The 10,396-nt window shown below is 37.8% G+C and overlaps 1 long non-coding RNA gene across 1 annotated transcript; it reads right to left on the bottom strand.

The window, feature by feature from the left end:
- Positions 1-1,086: 1,086 nt before the first annotated feature.
- LOC121990096 lies at positions 1,087-2,297 on the bottom strand. The gene is made up of 4 exons (XR_006114452.1): positions 1,664-2,297; positions 1,516-1,591; positions 1,359-1,428; positions 1,087-1,139 (listed from the first exon to the last, which is right to left on the bottom strand). It is a non-coding gene; the product is annotated as an uncharacterized LOC121990096 (long non-coding RNA).
- Between the last annotated feature and the right edge of the window lie 8,099 nt (positions 2,298-10,396).

Raw genomic sequence — 10,396 nt, forward strand, 5'->3', positions numbered from 1 at the left:
CGGACAGCCTCAACCTGAAAATATCAACAATGGAGGCGGGGTGAGTCCAACACTCAGCAGGTACAACTGATATGCATAATAAAACAAATAACAGACAACACTAATCATGCGTACAGTCTCCTGAATATGAGGAGGATAAATGCAACTGAAATGAAATCAAAAGATAACTGTACTGACCGGATCAAAGTATAAAGGTAACAGGTCGTCAGACCGAGTGAGTCATAATCCTGTATGCATGTCAATCAATGCATCCAAACAAATGCAGCATATAAGTGCAACAATCACAAGCAAATAAAAATGCAATAAATGCATATGTCAACCCCATACTCTGAAATCAATGCTCCTGTGCAATGACAGAGTAAACGGGATGCTGTCGGAGTACTCCTGTCCTGTGACCCCAAATCATAAATGGGGGAGCTCAATGCTCTCATCTCCCGGTACACGATGACGGGGAGGATATCTCTGCCGGCTACCACGCTGAGTCTCCTGACCAACGGAGCCAAACAAAGTCCACCATCTGCCGGCTACCACGCTGCTACCCTAAATGCCAACGGAGCCAAACAGAGCGGAACTGACTGCCGGCTACCACGCTGAGTCGCCTGACCAACGGAGCCAAACAGCAGAACCGCCACACACCAGCCAGATATACAAATCCATGGGTGATGTGTGCAGTACATGTAACTGGCGATGAGCTCAACCAAAGTAGAGCCGACAATCGCACAGCATGCAATCATGATGCATGATACTGAACATGGCAATCTCATGAATAACATGGCATGATCCATATAAATAGATACAAAGTGTGTACCACAAGAAGACGTATCAAATAGAAGGTACACAAATCGAAGAGGGTATCAAATAAACCCTAGATCCAGAAATAACAGAGCATGTGGTTAGGTCACTACCTAAGACATATGTGATCAGGTAGATAATATGCAGTGCAGCATAAATAAACAAACAAACATGTAACTAATCATGTAGCGACCAACCGAAACAAACAGATAACACAATTATTGTTATATGTTAAACATATTATCATGCATATCAAAAGACATAAGTCAAAGTACCCGCCTCCAATAGGAAAATAAGATCAGTTCGGTCCAACTCGGACGTCGAGATGCTCGTCTCGTGTCAAAACCCTGAGTCACGAATAGAAATATATTTTATTTAGCTACAATCCTATAAATAACTAAATAAAATCTCTTACACTAAATTAGGGCAAAACCCTAATCCATAAACCTCGACCAACTAGGGTTAGTTTCCTTAACCCTAATCATTTCTTATCGCCCCAATAACCCTATCCTTTTCATAGCTAGAATTAAATCTAGTTCGTATTCAAAATTACCTCCTCCACTTACCTAATTCTGAAGCCTCAACCGGTAACGTTGCTGCCGGAACAGAGGTAGTTGCTGGAATCCAAGCAATAACCTGCGATTCACTGTCTATATCAAAATAGAGCTTAAGAAATCATCACACTAATGATAACATAATTCTATATCAATCTGTGCACCTCACCTTCAATCACAGCCAAGGCAATTTACTGCCGGAGAGGATTAGCACCCGGAAATCAGACACTCCACAGCACAAAATCCTGGTAGAACAAACCCTCAGTGCTGGAATCAAAGGAATCAAGAAGAAGATCAAGACTAGGGCTCGGCAGAACCTGGTGGCCGGTGAAGTGGTTCGGCTGTGGTGACGGTGCAAGGCGACTAGAGCAGACGGCACGAAGGGAAAAGAGAACTCGACAATGTGGCTCGGCCTCGAGGGCAGAGGAAGGATGGCCGGCACTCTCCGTGCGACGGCGGCTCTCGACTCTCAGCAATGGCAGAAGAGGAAACTCCTCAAATCAGGGAGCTAGGGCGCAGAGGAGGGCTCGCGATCCAAGCTAGGGCAGAGGCAATAGGTCATCTGCCGACGTTCAGGAGAAGCGAGGAAGAGAGGAATCAACTCTAAGGCTTCGGCTGGCAACGCCGCTGCCAGCGGTGGCGACCCGAGGAGATGGGTGTCGCGGGCTGAGGCTAGGGCACTGACGATTGGTACCGGTCCTGGTGGCCGGCGCTCGGCATCGCTGGCGGCAGTAGCGTCGGCAGTGCGGCTTGGCGCTAGGGCACAGGAGCAAGAAAAGTGGATCGGCTCCGAGTGAGAAGAGAGGAAGAAAAGGGAAACCGCTCGGGGTCGGGGAAATAGGGCACTCACGGCTCGCGGGGAAAGAATAAGAGAAGTAGAAAAGAAAAAGAAAAAAAAAGGAAAAGGAAATAAAACTTTTCCTCATTAAAACAGGGTAGCCTAAACAGGCTTTCCCCGGGTCCCGTTTTATCCCCGTTAACTTGTCCATACGAGCTCCGAAAAATTCCCGGAAAATTTCCAAAAATCCCGGAAAATTCCTTTATTAATATTCGCCTATTTTCGGTATTTTACACATAACCTCCGTAGTATGCATTGTTTATCCCTTCAAAGGTGCCTTCTAAGCACTCCAAGGCACTTCCAGCCGCATGGGAGGTGCCTCCGTGCCTTTCCATGTGAGGTCTTCAACTAGGGTGTCCGAGGCACCTCTAGCAGCACATGAGGAGCCTCGAGCACTATTCACCCAATGCTTTGCATTGTTTTAACTCCAGTAAAAATACTTTAGTCTAATAGAAACATATTTAACCTACAAAATAGAGTTAGTACAAAAAAATATAATTGATTTAACAGTCTCTGGATTGTCTAGTTCTAACTTTCCAATTTTCCATGAAATCCTAGGTTGAATCGACGACTACTGTTCCCTCAATCGGGAATGCATCCCACCTACTACTCTCAGGAGAGTGTACCTTTTGCCAAATCAATCCTCCAGACCATTTGGACTTTTGCTCAGCATCTGAGACCTTAGGACTTTTTGTTGTACGTCCGATCTCCGACCCGTCTAGTCTTTCTCCTAGTGTCCGCGATCCCCAGGACTTCCACTAGTGTTTGTGACCCTAGAATTTTGTCCGACATCCTCAACTTGCCCAAACTTTGCCCAGTTCTATGGACAAGGACTTCATACCTAGCCACGGTTAGGACTTTCCACCTACCTAGTGTCCACTAGGACTTCTTTACCTAGCTTCAACTAGGGCTTTCACCTTGCTAAGATCACTTAGAACTTTCCTACACACTCATCTAGACTTGTTAGATCTTAACACATCTTAACTTTGAACCTTTTCCAAATATCAAAAATATAAGTTTGATTAGATGGTGCTTCCAACACCAACATTTCACACCTACCTAAAGTTTACTCCTTTATGACTTCTCCTTGCCAAGAGTTCACTCCATTAGATTTGTCACACTTTGCATAAAGTTTGTTCCTTTAGGACTTTCTTATTGTCTAGAGTTCACTCCTCTAGAACTTTTATACTTGCTCAGAGTTCACTCGTCTAAGACTTCCACACTTTCCTAACATCCAGGTTCCTACAACCTTCTTGGACTTCTAACTAGCTACCTAACATATGGTCTCCTACAACTTACTAAGATTTTTCCTTTTGTCAAATCCTTGTTTGAATTCTCACCAAACGTGTTAAGTGCATACCAAACGTGCTGAGTAGTTGTTTGGAAGAACCACTTCTACTCGTTTCAAACAACTCAGGCTCGAGCTAGCATCATCCTCAAATCGCATGACTTGGAGTTCCCGAGTGGGTGTTTGGAGCCCACTCGGACTCGGTTCAAATAACATGACTTGAGGCTACCGAGTGGGTGATCGGAACCCACTTGGACTCGGATCAAACTGTGTGACTCGGGTTTGCCGAGTGGATACACTAGCTGAGTCAACACCAAGTTGAACCTACTAGGACTCGACTTTGACTTGAAGAGTTTGACTTGATCGGACTTGAACAGACAAAGTGCAAGGGTGACTGGAGTGATTGGGATGAGTTGGTAACACACTCAAACTCACTCAGAAAACTTGGGATATGACTTCTGGAGTTAGCAATTAACTAGTCAACATACTGAATAATCACTAGTCGACTGATCCAGCAGATTAGTCGATTGGAGCTCCACAATTGAGAAAATTTATTTTTTTCTTAATTGCTTATGTGTTATTTGCGTGTTAGTTCTATGCATATTTGAAATTGAAATGAGGTAGTTTATTACTGGTTAGTCAGTTTTGTACTAACTTTGTTGATTTCAGTTTAGATTCCATGGATGATATGCATAATAACCTGTTGTGATGTGTTTCTAAATAAGCTTAGGAAGGATATCGAAGAGATAATATATGATTCTACATATGAAGTTAGAGGATATATTGGGATGCTTGATAGATTATTTTAGAGACTTGAGTAATATGATTTTTCTATCCTATACACTACAGGATTTAGGCCTTGGTGCGCTCACTAACGACCAATCTCAATAAAAGTAGCACATCACATATGAGGGTTTTATAAGGGGCTCATCACATATGTAGAGTTGTGTATAGAGCTACTTCACAATGTGGATTAGGACATACCACCTCAAGAAGAGGATCCTAAATAGATAGAAGAGGATTCAGGATCCACATGTAGATCCAATAGAAAATCCTGAAGTCGGTCTGCTTGAGATTGCCCTAGCTAAATCTAGAAAGATAAGGATTATGTTGATTTCTACTGTGCTAGTGTTTATCCCAGTGGAAGCAATAATGACCTATCTAGGTTCTTAGATTTGTTTATGGTTTTATGTTATGTCTTAACATCGTATGTGACGATGAAAAAGAATGTTATATGTTAATAACATGTTATTTATGAATGATTAGTTTATTTATTGAGTTGTTCATTTAATTATTAGTTCATTTGATGGGATATGTGTAAGATAATTGATCAATATTGATTTGATTGGATCATATGAATGATGAGTGAAAATGAAGTTACTACTTAATTTTGTAAACTAACTCAATTTACATTGAGTCAATCATTAATTACATACATATGAATTACTTTGAATAGCTAAATAATGTATTTATTTATTTATGCTAGATTATGAATACTAAGAACATTATAACAGAACTCAATAAAGGAGACAAACTATATAAGAATAACTACAAAATATGTCATCTCAAAATACAATATATTATTGAGGAATAAAAAGTTCTAGAGGCTATAAATCAATTTATAAAGCACTTACTGATGGTTCTACAACATAGTATAAACATGATTTTGATGCATATAAGGCATGGGAAAAAAATGACTCTACTACTAAGGGTATATTAATTAGTTCAATAGTAGATAACCTAATCTATGAGTATGAGCCATATCCATCGGCTCACAATGTATGGGTTGCTCTACGAGAAAAGTACAGTGGAGTAAATTTAAGCAAGCTTTGTCAACTAACAATTAAATTTAACAGCTAAAAAAAATGCCCAAATGTATCCATAGCCCAACATCTAAGGGAAATGACTAATATGATTTAGGAGCTAAAGATGGTTAGTCATGATTTTTATTGATAAATAATAAGTTTAGGCAGTAATCCATTCCCTTCCTCATTCTCAGGAGAAGAAGAAACAGAACTTGACTTATAATGAAAGTATCAAGACATTCACTGATATCTCACATCATGTTGTTATATTCGAAAGGTGTCCAATGGTAAATCGCCTTAGATAATTTAATATTTATTGGAATAAATTTACTACTTCAGTATACATTCATAATCTATATGGCATTAATCTTAAACTCATATACTAAATGTCCACAATACGATTCATAGCATGAGAGAATTTGTGATTGGATCATAACTAGTGAGCATCTCTACATGTGTAATTATTAATGTATTGAAATATTTTTTAGTCATTGAATTGATGAGCTCAGACATTATCTATTCTAAGAGACTAGCATATGATATACACCTTAGTTTATCCAAGCAGCTGCTCCTCACTAGATAGAGATATAGGGATGTCGAGAGTTAAATATGGATGCTAGTTAAGGTTAACTAGTTTATTAGAGTGACCTTCCATGAGAATTCATATGATTCTATACATATACGAATATGTTAATAAAGATCTCATGATAGCCCGAGTGCAAGTTTCCTTCGCCTTAGGTATTCAAGTCATCTTGTTCATGGAGACTTATACTTTGACATCTTAAGCAAGCATCTCCTTGGAGGTATGAATTTAGGATAATTGGGTATAAGTTGAAGTGCCCAAAGGTGATTGAGTAACCCACAGAGGATTCACCACTCCTTTTATTTAGAGATGTATACTCTATGACCATATGTCAGCTTAGTTAGAAATGACATATAGACCATGTCCTGAACTAAGTGGATATAAAATAAGTAAAATGAATATAAGCATGAATAACTGTAATTTCTAAAGAGTTCAAAAGTGGTTCTGCAATCAACTATGATTTTCTAGTTAATTAGGGATCATGATATACTATTAGGTGTTAGGTTTTCGGATGGATATTTTAATTTTTTTTATTTCAAAAAATAAACAATGAAAGTGAAATAATAATCTAAATTATCACAACACATGCATTACACATATACAGAATACACACATACGCTAGACATAACCATAGATCAAAGTGTTCATTTAGGAGTTATACCTGCAAGTTTATAATCAAACCTTATAGAGAGCATTTGTTAGCCTCGCAAGGCTAGCCTTTATCAAAATCAATGAGCAAGCCTAACGGGACTTGCCTCAATCGATATCCAAGCCGAGATATCTTCAAGATGGCTTTACTAAGACACAAGTTTTTCATCTCCGATCGGTACTAGCCAAGCATGGAGATGAAGCATTCCGAGAGAGATATCTGACTAAAATTTGTGCTCAGTAGCGATGGTAATCCAATGGCACAAAGTGAGCCATGTCTAATAATTTGGCAGACATAAAAGGAAGAGGGCAGTAATTATTTGTCACTATCTAATAAAAAAAAAGGTTGTTGTCTGGAGCTTTTCCTTGATGTTCGACATCCATGAAGTCACTCCTGTTGGATTGAGATGTGCTAGAGGAGGGGGGGGGGGTGAATAGTGTTGGATCGAGAAGCGCTAGGAGGGGGGTGAATAGTGCTCGTGGCTATTTCGCGTTTCGGAATCGTAAAACATTCGTAAATCTTTCGAGTTAAGCAGCGGAAATGAAATAAAGACAAACACACAAAAACACACCAAGATTTACTTGGTTCAGAGCCTTGAGTGACTCCTTCTCCAAGGCCCGCGGTCGTTGACCGCTTTCGATGGGCAACAACTATAGAATCGATAAGAGTACAATAAGTGTTACAATTAAATGTACTAAAACGTATACCGACAACAAGAGATGAAGAAAAAAGAAGCTCCGGGTCGTCGGGAGGTTGTCGTAGCACTTCGGGATCGTGTCGTTAGTAGTTTGTCGCAAAAGGATTGCTTTGTAACAATCCAAATTTCCTCATTTTGAGTCCTAATAGTACTTAAAAATATTTAGAAATGCTTTAGAAAAATTCTAGAGATTTTTAGAAATTTTTAGAGTATTTTTATGTAATTTTTGGAGTTCGTTTGGTATTCTTACCAAAAGAAACAAATTGCAAAAAATAAAGAAAATTAGCCGAGATTCGAACCTGCAACCTCCGGCCGAACCAAGCCTTAAGCAAATCCGGCTGACCAAGTGGTCAAGCAAGCGGTTCTGTTTAGAAAAGGTAGCAAAATTTATTTAAGATAGTTAATAGAATATTGGATTATAAAAGGGATAAGTTGATGTTGGATTTGTCTGTTTAGAAAAGGTAGCGAATTTATTTAAGATAGTTAACAGAATATTGGATTATAAAAGGGATAAGTTGATGTTTGATTTGTCTATTTAGAAAAGGTAGCGAATTTATTTAAGGAGTTAACAGAAATATTAAGTTATAAAAAGGGATAAGTTGATGCTCTGTTTTCCCGTGACTTAAACCATTCTCTCCTTCTCTTCTGCGTATGATGGCGGAGCTCGAGCAAAAAATGAAAGGGAGTTAGGGCATCGTCTCCGGCGGCCGGCCAAGGTCCTAGAAGCCCTTTTTGTTCGGTTGTGAGTCCAAGAAGCAAGGTAAGTGCTTCTCACCTGCAGTAGGAGTAGTTTCGGACCTTTGTTCTTCTTGAATTCGAAGCATGAGAAGCGCTTATAGTGCAGATTTTTAATTAAGCCTATAGTGCAGATTTTTAATGAACCTTATAGTGCAGATTTTTATATAGGCTTATAGTGCAGATTTTAATTAAACTAGTAGTGCAGATTTTTAATTAAGCCTATAGTACAGATTTTAATTAAGCTTATAGTATAGATTTTTATGTAGGCTTATAGTGCAGATTTTAATTAAGCCTAAAGTGCAGATTTTAATTAAGCTTATAGTGCAGATTTTTATGTAGGCTTATAGAGCAGATTTTAATTAAGCTTATAGTGCAGATTTTTATGTAGGCTTATAGTGCAGATTTTAATTAAGCTTGTAGTGCAGATTTTTAATTAAGCCTATAGTGCAGATTTTAATTAAGCTTATAGTGCAGATTTTTAATTAAACTTATAGTGTAGATTTTAATTAAGCCTATAGTGTAGATTTTAATTAAGCTTATAGTGCAGATTTTTAATTAAGCTTATAGTGCAGATTTTTATTTAAGCTTATAGTGCAGATTTTAATTAAGCCTATATTGCAGATTTCAATTAAGCTTATAGTGCAGATTTTTATGTAAGCTTATAGTGCAGAATTTAATTAAGCTTGTAGTGCAGATTTCTTAGAGCTTAAAATGCAGATTTCTTTAGAGCAGATTTCTTTAAAGCTTGTAGTGCAAATTTCTTAAGAGCTTATGGTACAGATTTCTTTAAAGTTTATAGTGCAGATTTTTGGTGGAACTTGTAGTGCAGATTTTTGGTGGAATTTATAGTGCAGATTTTTGGTGGAACTTGTAGTGCAGATTTTTGTTGGAACTTATAGTGCAGTTTTTAAAGAAAAAGATTATAGTGCAGTTTGGTTAAGTATTATAGTGCAGAATTTATGTTTGCATAGTATGCAAAAATAGTGTAGCTGTAACGACCACCCTTCTTACTACTACTACTACTCTCTAAGAGTGACCGTTACTTAACTACTAACTCTACTTAACCGGTATAATTAAAAACTACGAGAAATCCCTACCGAAAAATTTCGACAGAGTCTCCCCTGTACCGGTGACCAAATCAACAATACAAATAATATATACTCAGCCACAGGTGGCTGGAACATATAATCACTCAACCACGCAGTATAATAACTCAATAAGAAGAATGAAACCACTCTAGCAATAGTAAACAGATAATACTCCAACAATAAAACATAACAAAGTGCGGAATAGACTCAATTACAATCTCAACTTCATCATAGCATTAAGGAGAAAGAAAAGGAAACTCTAATCAGGTAAGTTTTAACAACTCCTTAGCAAACTCATGATCTCTCCATAGTCCAGCCATCACACACCTTCATCACCACCACCTTGTCGCCTTCCTTGCTAAATCTTTTCCTTTCCTTTATCTGCAGTAGGAGGAAGTGCAGTCTATAAGCATAAAGCTTAGTGAGCGCTATCTACTCACAAAAACTCGATATGCATGTATATAAATAAAAACATGCTAAAACTGAATGCTAACATGTAAAGCTACTCATGCTCATAAATAGTAAAGGAATCATACTATCTGGAATACTAAACATGTATAGCTAATCATGCTCATAATCCAATAAAGGAATCATACTAACTGAAATACTAAACATGTATAGCTAATCATGCTCATAATCCAATAAAGGAATCATACTAACTGAAATACTAAACATGTATAGCTAATCATGCTCATAATCCAATAAAGGAATCATACTAACTGAAATACTAAACATGTATAGCTAATCATGCTCATAATCCAATAAAGGAATCATACTAACTGAAAAGCTAACATGTAAAGCTACTCATGCTATACAAGAATAAAACTATAACTGCATGCTGAAAAGCAAATAAAACTAATCATGCTAAATAATCTAATAGCAAGAAATCAACTAAATGATAAGACATATAGTCATGCTCAAATAAACTCATAAGGAAGCAAATGAAAACTGATACTGCATGCTTCAAATAACAAGAAGCTAAACTTTCTAATTCTAAACATATTTGATGTTTGTTTCATTTGTTTCCAAAAACTTTTACTTTTATACTTCAAAATAATAATCAACTTCTCTTGGGTACCACTTTGCGCGCATTCTTAATAAGAATCGAGGTAGCTAATCCCGAAACTACTAAGATACTTCTAGGCCATGTGCCTAGGGGCAACTTGGAGCCCATCCCTTTCTTAATGAGAATTGAGGTAGCTAATCCCAAAACCATTAAGACACTTCTAGACCTTATGTCTAGGGGCAACTTGGAGCCCATCCCTTGGAACTTGTGTCCGGTACATGCCATTAAAAAGTAAAATACTTTTATCTTTAAATACTTCTTATAATAAAATGTCTTGGCATTTTAATAAGCACCCTGT

This window comes from Zingiber officinale, chromosome 6B (assembly GCF_018446385.1).
Source record: "Zingiber officinale cultivar Zhangliang chromosome 6B, Zo_v1.1, whole genome shotgun sequence".
NCBI classification, from domain to species: domain Eukaryota; kingdom Viridiplantae; phylum Streptophyta; class Magnoliopsida; order Zingiberales; family Zingiberaceae; genus Zingiber; species Zingiber officinale.